General features: G+C 44.3%; 1 protein-coding gene across 7 annotated transcripts in view; it reads left to right on the forward strand.

Annotated features, from left to right (window-relative positions):
• SYTL3 (synaptotagmin like 3) overlaps window positions 1-13,628 on the forward strand; it is an 89,689-nt gene that overhangs the window by 2,383 nt on the left and 73,678 nt on the right. For 5 of the 7 annotated variants that reach the window (XM_025866405.2, XM_025866397.2, XM_025866399.2 and 2 more), the window contains exons 3-4: window positions 5,990-6,058; window positions 13,304-13,493. The gene's annotated coding sequence lies outside the window, so the exon portion shown is untranslated. Of the gene's footprint in view, window positions 1-5,862; window positions 6,059-13,303; window positions 13,494-13,628 lie in introns of those variants that run through there. The other 2 variants (XM_073894171.1, XM_025866401.2) reach the window with 2 other exon arrangements.

A 13,628-nucleotide genomic window follows, 5' to 3' on the forward strand; every position in this document is an offset into this window, starting at 1 on the left:
CCCGCATGGGGCTCCCTGCTCGGTGGGGAAGCCTGCTTCTCCCTCTCCCACTCCCCCTGCTTGTGTTCCCTCTCTCGCTGTGTCTCTTTCTGTCAAATAAATAAATAAAATCTTAAAAAAAAAAAAGAAAAGAAAAGAAATTGCTCCACAGCCTTTTAGGAACTTCCTAATTCAAATGAGTGTTATGAATGGCTGCTGGGTTGGTGCATTAGTAATGCATTGACTTTGTGTTGTAACTGAAACTCACCAGCATGTGCATAAATCAACAGAAAACATGTAAATGTGAATTTTTTTTAAAAATTTTTCATGACTTTAGCTTCTGTGCATTGGGTACTGCTCTCCAACTTTATCAAAGACCATTCATTAAATGATCTTGGCATATGGCCTATTCCCCAGAAATGGATAAATTGGTCTGTTTATCTTCCGAACTATTTGTCCACTTGTTCAACACACATACATGGAACACTCACTGTGTGTAAGCCTCTGAGCTGGAGTTGAGGCTACAAAGTTTACTGAGATATGATCTCTATGGCAAATTTTTAAAAACAAACTTTCTGTAAACAGGAGGGCTGGAATTCTCTAGGCTCAGTGATGTAGTGCTTGGAAAAATTCAGTGATATGGTAGGATATTCTGCCTAATGGGGAATTAGGGGGGCACTCTGTGGGGCTAAGGAGTTTAAAATCACTAGGACAGTTGGCAGTCCACTAGCTGCCGTTTCCAGCATGTTCAATCCGCCAAGAATAAATGTCCATCACAAGTACTGAAGTACAAACACTGACTCATAGCTGCTCATAAATCTCTGGTATTCAGCCATATTTTAGAATAACATTTAGTTTCTGTGCAGTAAGTCAGTGGAGTGAATCTCTGGTTTGTTTTTCTTTTTTCTTTTTTTTTTTAAGAATAAGTAGCTTTTATTTTATTTTTTAAGATTTATTTATTTATTTAGAGAGAGTGAGAATGAGAGAGAGAGAGAGCACATGAGAGGGGGGAGGGTTAGAGGGAGAAGTAGGCTCCTCGCTGAGCAGGGAGCCTGATGTGGGACTCGATCCTGGGACTCCAGGATCATGACCTGAGCCGAAGGCAGTCGCTTAACCAACTGAGCCACCCAGGCGTCCCTCTGGTTTGTTTTTCAAGGTGGGGTTTGGCCGTAGGTTGTCAGATGTGGTGTGCTTTCTTCCTTCAAATAAAATCTCTTAAATACAAACTCTTTAAAATAGGCATTGACATTGCCAGTGCCTTTATTTAGCAAGTGTGGGCCTACTAATCATAGCCATGTCACCTGAGAAAAGAGTATTACCAGGCACAATTGAGTCTTGCAGTGTTGTCTATGATCTTCAGCCCCTCACTATCCAAATCCAATCTTGTGGACGTTCGAGTTCTCCTGCCTTTCCCTGTGCCCATGAGTTCATGACTTAGATTACCATGGAGTCACACTAAGTCAATAATAATAATAATAATGATAATAATAATTCGATGGCAGAGGTGGCAATGCCAGACACTCAGACCTGAGGAATTTAGTGCTGTAATGGAAAAGAAAATAAACCTGTGGCTGACACATATCTAAAGCGAGAGTCCTCTGCTATGAAATTCCATGGGAACCAGATTAGCTAAGAAATGCCAGTACTTAGATCTGCTGTCAGCTGGGAAGTGCTACCAGATAGGACTGCAGCCCCTCCGTACCACCTGGAAATGGCAGTCGCTCCGAGCCCCTTGGGTCCCTCTTCCTCCTGACCCTGGCTACCTCCGCCCCACCCCTGAGACCCCAAGTGCCCAAGATCTAACAACTAAAGGATAACTTACAGCACAGTAGGGACCTCCAGCTGGGCTTTCTTCTTGACTGGTTGATTTTTTTTTTTTTAAGATTTTATTTATTTATTTGAGAGAGAGAGAGAGAGAGCATGAGTGTGGGAGAGGGGCAGAGGGAGAGGGAGAAGCAGGCTTCCCGCTGAGCAGGGAGCCCGACGTGGGGCTCGATCCCAGGACCCTGGGATCATGACCCGAGCCGAAGGCAGACACTTAGCCAACTGAGCCACCCAGGCGCCCCGATTTTTATGCTCTAGTAGGTATTAAATAGTTGCTCAGTTCTGTGTATATGAGAAAGTATGCTAGATCAGTCAGCATAGGCTGGGTTAGCTGTAGAAACAAATGGCCCTCAACTCTTGGGGGTTGATAACAACAAAGTTGTATTTGTCACTCATACAACATGCCCATCAAGCATCTGCTGTGGTTCTGTCCCGTGTCTTCTCCATGCCAGAATCATTGAGGGAGGAGGAAGGGACAGGGAATGGTGGCCTGTGTGCTGGCCAGGAGGCACTGCTCATGAGAGGTAGAGGTCACTTCTCACATTTTGTCATCCAGAGCAAGTCTCTTGACCAGCTTGAGTTTACAGGTAGGGCCCTTTAAGGAAGAAAAGGGCCGCAGCCCACCACACAGCACGTTCAGAAGGTTCCTCTTGGTGATTTATCACGTTCACTCTCTTTGCCTGACTCCTGGCCACTCACCAATTCTGGCGCTCTCTCCTTCCACTGCTACTCTGGTCTAACCCCCAGGTTGGCCCTGTGTCACCTTGCTTTAGTTTCAGATGGGATCTAATTGATATCTGCTCAATTTCAACACCCCTCTCTTTTTCTTTTAAAGATTTTATTTTTAAGTCATCTCTATACCCAATGTGGGGCTCGAACTCACAATCCCAAGATCAAGAGTTGCCTGCTCCACCAACTGAGCCAGCCAGCGCCCCTCAACACCCGTCTTGGCAACCCTTCCCCGCGGTCCACTGTAGCCCGAGGCCTTAGGCCAGTGGTCTCCAAACTTCTTTAATTTTGCCGCTTTAGCAGGAACAATTTTTGAGCATGTATCCCAAAGTTATGTTTATTTCCATTGTGAGATGTTAAACTATGAATCCATTTACTATGCATTAATCAAGTTTAAGTTCTAGCTTTTTAAAAAATAAAGGTAAATGGAAGTTCTAATATTTTCTTACTATATCCTGCTGTTACAGTCTAAAGTGTGTCCCTCCTCAAATTCATATTTTGAAGTCCTAACCCCCAGTACCTCAGAATGTGACATTCTGTATTTGCAAATAAAGCGTATTTGGAGATGGGGTCTTTAAATAGACAGTTAAGTTAAAATGAGGTCATATGGGTGGGCCCTAATCCAGTAGGACTGCATCCTTAGGAAGAGATTAGGATCCAGACAGGCACAGAGAGATCTTGTGAAGACACAGAGACAATCATCTCCACAGGCCCTTCCCGGAAAAAAAAAATCCTACCGACACCTTGATCTTGAACTTCTAGACTCCAGAATTATGAGGAAATGAATTTCTGTGATTTAAGCCACACAGTGTGTGATATTTGTTCCAGCAGCTCTAGCTAAGTAATACACCTACTTTGGAAATAATTATTATAGGGTACCCTCATTCTAGAAACATTTTCTTAGAAATATTTCTAAATGGATTCACTTTGTATCTTAAGCTACAGATAATACTATGACTAGTAAATAGTTTTTTTTTTTTAAGATTTTTTTTTTATTTATTTATTTGAGAGAGAATGAGAGATGAGAGCATGAGAGGGAAGAGGGTCAGAGGGAGAAGCAGACTCCCTGCTGAGCAGGGAGCCCGATGCGGGACTCGATCCCGGGACTCCAGGATCATGACCTGAGCCGAAGGCAGTCGCTTAACCAACTGAGCCACCCAGGCGCCCTAGTAAATAGTTTTTATGTATCAGAGATCTTCTTGGGCCAGGAGTCCCCAACCATGGTCACTCCAGCAGTGCCTGATGCGCATAATAAATGTCTGTGAATGAATGGAATGAACTCAAAAATGAGGAGGGAAGCTTGTGACCCTCACCGGGAAATGGCTCTGAAAGCCCACATGGTTTGCTCAAGGTCACTCTGCTCTGTCTCACCCCAAAGCTTGCCTTTTAAATTCACTCTTGCCTCTTGTCACAGCCCAGTAGCCCCCTCCTGGAAACCCCTGCTCCTCACCTGGTAGAATGCACCATCTCAGGTCAACGTTTCCAGGCCACAGAAGAATGGGATTTCAGAATTGAAGAGCCAGAGGAATGAGCAAAGTGAACCTCATTTACAGTTGGGGAAAGCCAGGCCCAATAGTGTTCAGAGAGATCTGGTGACTCCCAGGGTCACACGGTGCATCTTATCTTTGGTCATCATCTGACTTGCCTGAATCATTCCCTCCATTACAGTTCACACTAGCTCACCCTCACAAGTGAATCTGAGACCCTCAAAAGAGCCCTGTAAGAAAATGGAAAAACAAGTCCACAGAGTGGAAGATCTATGTAATATAAATATCTGACAGAGGACTCCAATCGATTCTACATATATAAAAAACTTCTATAAGTCAATAACAGATAAGCCAGTAGTCCAATAGGCCAAAGAATTGAACAGGCCCTGCACCAAATGACCAGTAAACATACAAAATAATGCTCAAATTGCTCAGCTGCCCTAAATATCAGGGGAATGAAAATCAAACCATAACGGGATACCAACACACCGACCAGAATGGATAAAATAAAGGCAAATAATATCAAGTGTTGGGGGGATGTGGAGCAACTGGAACTTCTTTCTGGTAGTGTAAATAGGTGCAACCACTTCGGGAAACTGTGGGGCAGCAACTACTCATATTGCTCATATGCTAACAATTCCATTTCAAGGCCCAGAGCCAGCAGAAACGCAGACAAGTATTCACCCAGACACCATATAAGAATGTTCGTAAGAGCACCATTCATACTAGCCCACATGATGGATAGTGCAAATGCCCATTAATAAATAGTACAATAGAGCAACTTTGTATAAATCCATACAATATAATGCCACAAGAGGGATGAACAAACTATGTGTGAAACCGCTTAAAAACCTAAAGTTGAACAAACATCAAAATGGCTGCGCTAATGCTTCAGCAAAACTCAATTTTAAAGTAACTTTTTCCTCTCTTCCGCAAACCTGCCCTCCTCCCTTTGTAGTCTTTTATCTCAGGAATCCAGGACCAGCCTAAAACATGACAAAGGAGGCTGACAGCAAGTACACAATTCCTGTCAAAATCAGCTAGCTCCTGTATTTCCCTACAAAACCCCCCAGCCCCTTCCTCCAGGCAGGCTGGCAGTTTCTTGAAGGAGATAACCTGCTGCAGCCTCCTTTGCCTGGCAAAGTAATAAAGCTATTGTTTCTCTTTATTCCCAACTCTGTCTTGGTGTTGTATTTTGGCTCCGAAGCACAGAGGTCAGTTCTCTGACAACATGTGCAATAGTGTGGTTGAATCTCATAAGCATGCTGACCTAAAAGCCAGACAAAAAAGAGTTAATATTATATACGTTCATTTACACAAAGTGCCAAAACGGGACAATGAATCAGTGGTGTCAGAGGTCAGAATAACAGTTATCTTTGGGGGGGACTTAGTAACTGGAAGGGCGGATGAAGGGGTTTCCGGGATGCTGTTATAGTTCTATTTCTTGATAGGGGTGTGTTCACTTTGGGAAAACTTAACAAGCTTGTGCTTACAATTGTATCCTATTCTATATATATGCTATACTTCAGCAAAATGTACCCCTTTTCCTCCCCCCCAAAAAAGTTGATGCCCGGCTTGTTATTCTCCAGTTCACAGCTGTTCTTTGAAATGTAGTTAGTCATTCACACTTGAGGTCAGTGTGAAACCCCTTGCAAAAGGTGAACACATTTGAACATTTGAAGCCTCTAGTCTCTCTTGAGGTTTCCTTGGTAGGAGTGAAACAGTTTAGGGTTTCAGGAGCGTCAGCTTCATCTGTCTTCCAGCTAAAGACGTCAACTGTTGGCCTGCAAGAGCCCCTGGGTGTGGCTTTGGGTGGCTTCGCTCCTGGGGTCCTGGGTGATGTGGGGACAGCTGCAGACGCCCTGGGGCGGGCCCTGAGGGTGCACTGCTTCAGCTCTGGCCTGACAGGAAGGAAAGAGAAATGCGTCAGTTGTTCCAAGGTGAAGAAAAATTGACTTCCTTCTCTCCAGGACAGGCGCCCCGTCTCTTCTCCTGAAGCAGATGCAAAGGTAGGAGAGTATCCGAGTCCAGCCTTTCAGGTAGGTTGTTCCGAGGGCGAGGCGGGTAGAGATTACAGTGATTGTAACTTTTCCTAAATTAATGACCTGGAGAAGGTGGGAGACAAAAACAGTGATAAATCAGACAGAGGATGACTTCTAGTTTATTGAAGAGCATACATTTAAAATGTAATCTAAATGGAATGGAGGAAGTCATTGAGACTTAGTTAAAAATCACACCAAATCAAAACCACTATCTAAAAGTTATATGGTGTGAATTTTTCTAAGGTGATGTTTGTCTTGATTGTATTTATATTGGGTTTATTGCATTTGTTTGCTTTCTTCTGTGGCTTGTAAATTTGTGACGGTTTATTACTGTTTTGCTCTGAATCTACTTCATAGATTCAGATTGTTTCGATCACCCATAATTTCTAGTTTGGATGAGGAACATAAATATACTTTTAAATTTAAAAAAAAAAAGTAAGTTAGCTGGGATCTAATTTAAATTTCTTTTGGTTAAGCTTCCTTGACCTGCAAATGCATTTCTTGGCAAGAGGAGAGATTATGACAGGAAAATGTGCACTGGATATTAAGGATCTACTACAAAGTTAGAATCCGTGTAAGAAAAAGATTACTTAGCCAAGATAATGGGAGATTCTAACTTCTTAGCTTTTCTGCCTGAATAAAGCATAAGGCTTTGAAGTTAAACGGCCCGGAATTGGAGTGTGATTTTAGGTAAATAACTTAATTGCTCCAAGCCTTGCCCTCCTCATCTATAAAATGGGCATACTTATTTCACAAGGTTGTAATGAAGACTGAGGTAATGTATGCAGAGCCCTTGTCAGACTGGCCCAGAGTAAGTGCTAAATAAATAGTTGCTTTTGGTCCAACAAAAAGGATAACAATTACAATGAGTAAGATCTCTAACAATGTAATAATCTTAATTCTCATTTCTTTACCCTTCCATAAGAAGAGGTCAAATTTAAGCCATAGACATGATGGCTTAAATCACGATGTCAGTGTTTAACTTGGATCCTGAAACTGCACTTTTGGGGGGGTTTTGGTAGCAAGACGAAGCACATTCCCCTTTCTCCTATGCTGGGTAGGCTTCAGGTCTTCTAGATTTCTAGATTTCCACATACACGCAACTTCATATATTAAGGGCTTGACATTTATACAGCTCGTGGAGACTTTTTTAAGAGAACGAATACAACATCAGGGGTAGGGCCTTGGTCATGCCGTGCAAGCAGGGGGAGGCCGGAGCTTGAGCTTTACCAGCTTCCCGGAAAATCCACCTCTGATTAAGTGACAAGAGAGACAAAGAACTGATAGACACCCATCTCGCCTCACCTTGGTGGAAACGAACCCAGCCCAGCTGGCGTTGGGACCACAGAGACCAGCGCTGTTCTATATTCACGTGGACTGGTGTTCCTTGTGGCTGTGACAGGCTTCCGCAAAGAACACACACGAGCAAAAAGGGACGACCTTGTCGCGTGTGATGTCAGGGGTGGTGTCGTGACACCCCGATCCCCCTGCCTATGTCCCAGGCAGGGTAGCGTGGCTGTGTCCTCCAGCTGCAGCCTCTCAAGGAAACCACTGTGGTCAGAGCAGAGCAGCGGGGCTTGCAGCCCCCGAGGTGACCTGTGCCGTGGCCCGTTGCAGGGCTGTGGCTTTCAGGCTTTGAGAACAATCGGCAGTTTCCCTTGAGCGTCCCGGCAGCGTGGCCGGTCCTGGTCACGTGCACACACGCCCCCGCAATTTGCCACATTGCCACTGTCCCTGTCCCCTGCGTCACGGTCAGGTGCGGAAGCTTTCTCGCCTATGAGCTGATGACTGGCTGCTCGGAGACAGCAGGTCAGGGGACCCCTGCCTGCAAGCAGAGAACAACTCCTTTCCTGGCCTCCTTGCTCTTCTCCCTCAGGGCCATGGTCCTCGTGCTGCCCCCTTGGCAGGTCTGAAAGCCAGTCAAGCTTTGCTGTGAGGCCGAGGAAGGAGACCAAACATTTTGCAAGCATTCTTTCCAGCCATTGCCCTAGGTCTCTACCTGGATGACGTCTCGAATTCCCAAGTCAACCCTGTGAAGCAGGGACAGCTTTCTCTAGGGCATGGGGAGGCAGAGAAGGAAAGTAAGGCTCGCAGGGATTAAGCAACTGGCCCAAGAGCACATGGCTAGGCCTGGGAATTGGGCCCGATCCCGGATTGTCCAGTACCCCAACCGATGCAGAGATGGGACAGCTTGGTGTAGAGGGCTTCTCTAAGCGGCTGTGGGAGATTTTTCCTTCAAAATGGTGCTGTGGTATTGGGTTTCTTTTTTAATTGTTAAATATAATTAGGCTGGTGGGTGGGGTGCTGTAAGCAAAGGCAGTTAGCGCTGCAAAATTACAAATGTGCAATGGAAAAAGGAGGTCGGGGCTCCCTGGAGGTAAGAACAGAGCCCGACTTCTTTCCTTGGGACAAAATAAATGCAATTTAAGAATCTGCCAGGTGAATGGGACAGTGACTGCATAAGGAGCATCTCAGAAAAATGGATCTGGGAGACTTCATCCCTCCAGCTAGGAGGCTGTGACTTTCTGCATGAGATCATTAAAACAAAACACTTTGGAGCATGCTTCTCAAATTCCAAAATAACTCAGATTTTCCTGTGCTTTTCAGTTTCCAAAAGGCTGAAGCTTTCAGAACTGGGTGCTTGCTTGCTCACCTGACTACCGTGACTTCCTACTCTGCTTGAATTCATGCTTCCTTCTTTGCAACAAACCCACATGTCACAACATTCACTGCATTTCTCAACACACACCAACCATTAAGGACCTACTTTCTGGGTGGTGAGAGACCACTAAATCCCAGTGTCACCACTAGAAAGGACTCTTGACTAGAAGCCAGAATGAAGTCAGGGTCCCGATAGAGAAATATACAAAGGAGAACGAACAGTGTTCTAATGAAGAAGGAGTGACTAATTTTGATTGTAAATAAGGAGAAATTTCCTGAATTAGGTAGCAATTAATCTGGACCTCAAAAGATTAATATTGATAGTGATACTATTACTACCACTACTGCTAATTAGAGCTAATATTTTTCAACTGCTTACTATACATTTGCCATAGTGATCTGAGTACCGGACATGTATCAACACGGTTAATCCTCACAACGACTCTGTGAAGTAGGTGCAGTATTTCTCTGGATAGGCAAGGAAATTCAATCCCAGCCAGTTTATGTAACTTGCCCAGCAGTTAGTAAGGGGCAGAGCTCAGCTACTCACCCACACAGTCAGCTCCAAACCTGCTTTCCTGACTGTTCACTCATGGCCTATGAGTAGACTAGGTTTTCGTGGGCAGAGGGAAGAGCAGGAGCAAATGCACGATGTGCTTGGGGAACAGTCTCGAATGAGTTCACCATGGGAGCATCGGAGCACTCACTGGGAAGTGGGGATGCAGAAGGAGGCGACACCAGATCGGGGGAGTCAGGAAGACTACGTTTGTGCTTCGGAGCTTGTTTATGGGCAGTGCACAAGCTGGGCTCCCGTGCTAGAGGAAGAATGCCACATTCCCACCCCATATTGGTACATACACCGTCCGCACCTAGAGAGACCCCCTCTCCATTCCGCAGACCAGCTTCTCCTCCTCTCCCAGGCTCAGCGGGCCTCACCTTTGCCATGAAGACAACCCTGTCCCCCTGTCGCCTTCTCCCTCTTCCTCGCCATCCACTCAGTTCCTGTCACTACTGCTCCCGTGGGTGACAGCCATCAGCGTGCAAGCCAGTGGGCACAGTCCCCTCTGCCCCCCAGCAGCTCTCCCTGGGACCCACTTCGTGAGGGTTGCAAATGCTAACCTCCCAACCGACTCTGTCGTCCTAGACAGTAGTACGTAACACAGTGAGGAACACGCAACCGATTTTCATAGATTTTATGTCATTCTTTTACTACCTCCATGTTCTACTTCAAAACATCACATCAACCAAAACATCCACGCAAGAAGTGTATTTTACCCGTGTTTCAAAGAATATGACAAATATTCCAACATGGTTTCTACTACAGGTGACTAGGAATGGAATTTGTAAAGGTATATGTACCCCAAGAATACCAGGAGGTGGTTGAAATTCTGATTTTCTTGGTGTTGACCATGGACCTGTGCTGCCCACTGACTCCATCTGCCACCCTAGAAACCTCTATTGGCTAGGAAGTTCACTAAAATAGAACAACAAAATTTAAAAAAATTAAAAATAAGTAAATTGTTGTCAGGGGTCTGGGGCACTTTGTCTTGGATAAGTAGACGATGAGCTAAGAACAGTTTCAGTGAAGCGTTTTTGGGTGATTTGCAAGATGGATCACACAGTAGACTGTCCAAGTTAGCAGTTGATACAAAACTTCTAAGAATTCAAATGCCAGCCTTACTGGGATAAAGTGCAGAAAGAGCCCCAGAGCTTCTACTGAAGAGGATTGAAAAAATGCAGCTGAAATAATTCAAAGATTTTGCATTGCAAGAACTCTGAGCTCTCAACTACAACCTGGAGATCACACCCAAAATTGTATATGCAAATTCATAAACTGAAGCCCCCAAACACAAAACACCAAACAACCAATGAGAACCAACCATTCTCTCTTTCCCAAACCCCATTCTCCTACAAACCCAATAATGTGTTGAAACATGAACAAGAGAATTATATAACTCAATTTGTAAGTGACCTTAGAAATGATTGGGTCTTCTAATTCAGTGGTTCTTAAAACTATGAAACTTTTTTTGTTTTTTTAGGTAGGCTCCATGCCCAGCGTGGAGCCCAATGTGGGGCTTGAACTCATAGCCCTGAGATCAAGAGTTGGACGCTTAACCAACTGAGCCACCTAGGCTCCCCTTAAAACTATGAAACTCCATGCTCACTCATTATAGGAAATATATTGTAGTTCACCTTTTACTATCCAGAACCAGAATTCATGTACACTATAACCTACCTACACACTACTTCTACTACAGTGCAATCATCATGATAAAAAGGACAAATAAGAGGACTGTATAAATTATATATTTATAATTACCATATAATGTGAACTTGGACAGGTAAACTACATTAGAAGACCCAGTGAAGTTGTCAGATGTTTATGTAAATAGAGTCATGTTGAATATGACATTTACAAATGCGAATTGTTACCAGCAAATGGCAGGAGTCTTTCAGACACTACAAGCAATGTTGCGTTTGGTAATGCAACTTTCTGAAATGATGAACAATTCTTGTTAAAGTTCTAAGTGAAACAAAGTTCAGTTTTCCTTCAATCTACAGTTGCATCCTGGAAAACTCAGAGTATATTAAAATCCTGCAAAATATACTTTGTGTTTATATAAGAGTTATATTTTATCAGATAATTATAATATTTTTTCTAATCGAACTATCTGGTAAGGCAGTCAACATTTGCATGGGGATGCAAGACAGTTCTTTGTCACTGGGACAACCAGAAGCGCCCCACAAATTTCTAAAGATGTAAGTGTGGTACTGCCCCTGTGAAAATCCTGGGTGAGTCCCAATGAGATGAAGCAATCGTGGCTCAAATGTGGTAAATGGGATATCCAAGCCAGGCGGGACACCAGGAGGACCCTGGACACCAAAGAGAAAACATCTTCCTCAGTTTCTGTGAAATCTTGCTGTGAAAGATCTTGTGGTGATACCCTATGAACAGAACCAATTTATGACCCTGGCATGATGCTCCCTGCAGTACCAATGGCATCATTTAAAAAAGTCACCCCTTGTTTAGAGGGGATCTAGAGGCAGATCCTTCAGGTTAAAGGAAAAAGTACATTTCCATCTAATAATGGGAGGCTTTACTTGTAGTAAATATTAACCAAGTGCTTGAATGGCTGAAGATTTATAGAAGCTAGAATCAAATATCTGAAAGTCAAGAATAAAAAACACAGGGGGATGGGGGCGCCTGGGTGGCTCAGATGGTTAAGCATCTGCCTTCAACTCGGGTCATGATCCCAGGGTCCTGGGATCGAGTCCCACATCGGGCTCCTTGCTCAGTGCAGAGCCTGCTTCTCCCTCTCCCTCTGCCATTCCCTCTGCTTGTGCTTTTCTGTCTATCTCTCTGTCAAATAAATAAATAAAATCTTTAAAAAAAACAAACAAACACACAGGGGGATGGATACCAGACACCGATCCTCTGGTTTTCTAAGCTTTACGCCAACATCACCTTGGAATACCAGGAAGCACCATGTTTTGATCTCTATTCGAAATGCTTTCAGTGAATTATGATTTGGTGCTAGCTTCTTAGCCTTAAGATCAATATAATAATGACCCCCTCAAGCATAATTTTGCTTCTTCTGCTGAACCATGGCTCAAATAATTGATTGTTTTCTCAGTCTGTGCCCTTTATACCTATGAGAAGGAGGTCCTTCTCATCTTCCTTCAGTTTATCAGAATGACATACATCACCTTGATTTTTTTGTTTTGTTTTGTTTCATTTTGTTTGGTTTTGCCTGGGCTACTAGGAAGGTCAGAAATACATCTAATGCTCAAGCACGGTGACTGTCTCACTGCAGATTTCTGGTAGAATGATCTCCCCTTTCCACTCTGACTGCTGATGTCTCTCTGACTTTAATTGTCCTCTATGTGCTTTTATTGTAAGCAACATCATGGTCTTGTTACACAATGGGATAGAGTGTATATCACCAGTCAAGTCATGTGCTCTAAGCATTTGAACAGTGTGTGGCACTTGGAAGGTACTCAGTAAATATTTACTGAATGGATGGATGGATGGATCCGAGAAACAAACCAAATTTTACTTTTCCGAAAGTAGGAGTGAATGGCCACGGGGGGGTGGATGAGCTCCCTCTCATCCATGAAAAGGGCCCTTCCCACTGGAGGCCCATAGCCATGGATTTGATAGAGTATGAGGAGTGTGTTTACATAACTGAATCCTGTATTTCTGTAAAACCCAACCACCTGAATGAGTAAACATTTGAGTGTGCCAGGATTCCCCCAGTGAGTCCACTTGTTAAGGTCATTTCCACCCCTGTACCACATGACCAGAGCCAGGGGTTTATCTGGAGCACAGAAACCATGTGAAAAGAAAGCCTGGTGCACACAAATCAAGTGTTTTGAGCCAAGTGCAAGAATCTTCACTGAAAATACTTGAGAATCGAGTCAACTGTATAGTTCTTGGTCCAGTGGTAAATAAGAAGGAGGAAGAACCAAGGGGCAAGTTTAGAAGAAATCAGCTCATAAAGTTGGTGACATATTGGCCAATTTGCACCTTGACCACTTGTTACTTGACACGTTATTGCATATTGCTTTCCTGTTTTCCAGAGACTCAGAGCCTCGGGGAACTGAGATCTGCAAGTTCCATCTGTTCATCCAGAAACTGGGGACCAAGGAAGATCGAGGCTTGCACCTGTCATACAGTGATTACCAGCCAGCCTGGGCTAGAGCCCAGAGTCCTTGCTGCTTGGTCATTTTCCCATCTTCTGGATAGGAAGCCTTTTGAAGGCAGGCACTGGTGAGTACTTCCCTGAAGACGAGAGGTCAAGAGTGCCCCTTTCAGGGCACCTGGGTGGCTCAGTTGGTTAAGCGACTGCCTTCGGCTCAGGTCATGATCCTGGAGTCCCGGGATCGAGTCCCGCATCGGGCTCCC

Source organism: Callorhinus ursinus, unplaced genomic scaffold (genome assembly GCF_003265705.2).
Source record: "Callorhinus ursinus isolate GAN/ISIS: 27379988/994484 unplaced genomic scaffold, GSC_fseal_2.0 scaffold6, whole genome shotgun sequence".
Taxonomy (NCBI): Eukaryota; Metazoa; Chordata; class Mammalia; order Carnivora; family Otariidae; genus Callorhinus; species Callorhinus ursinus.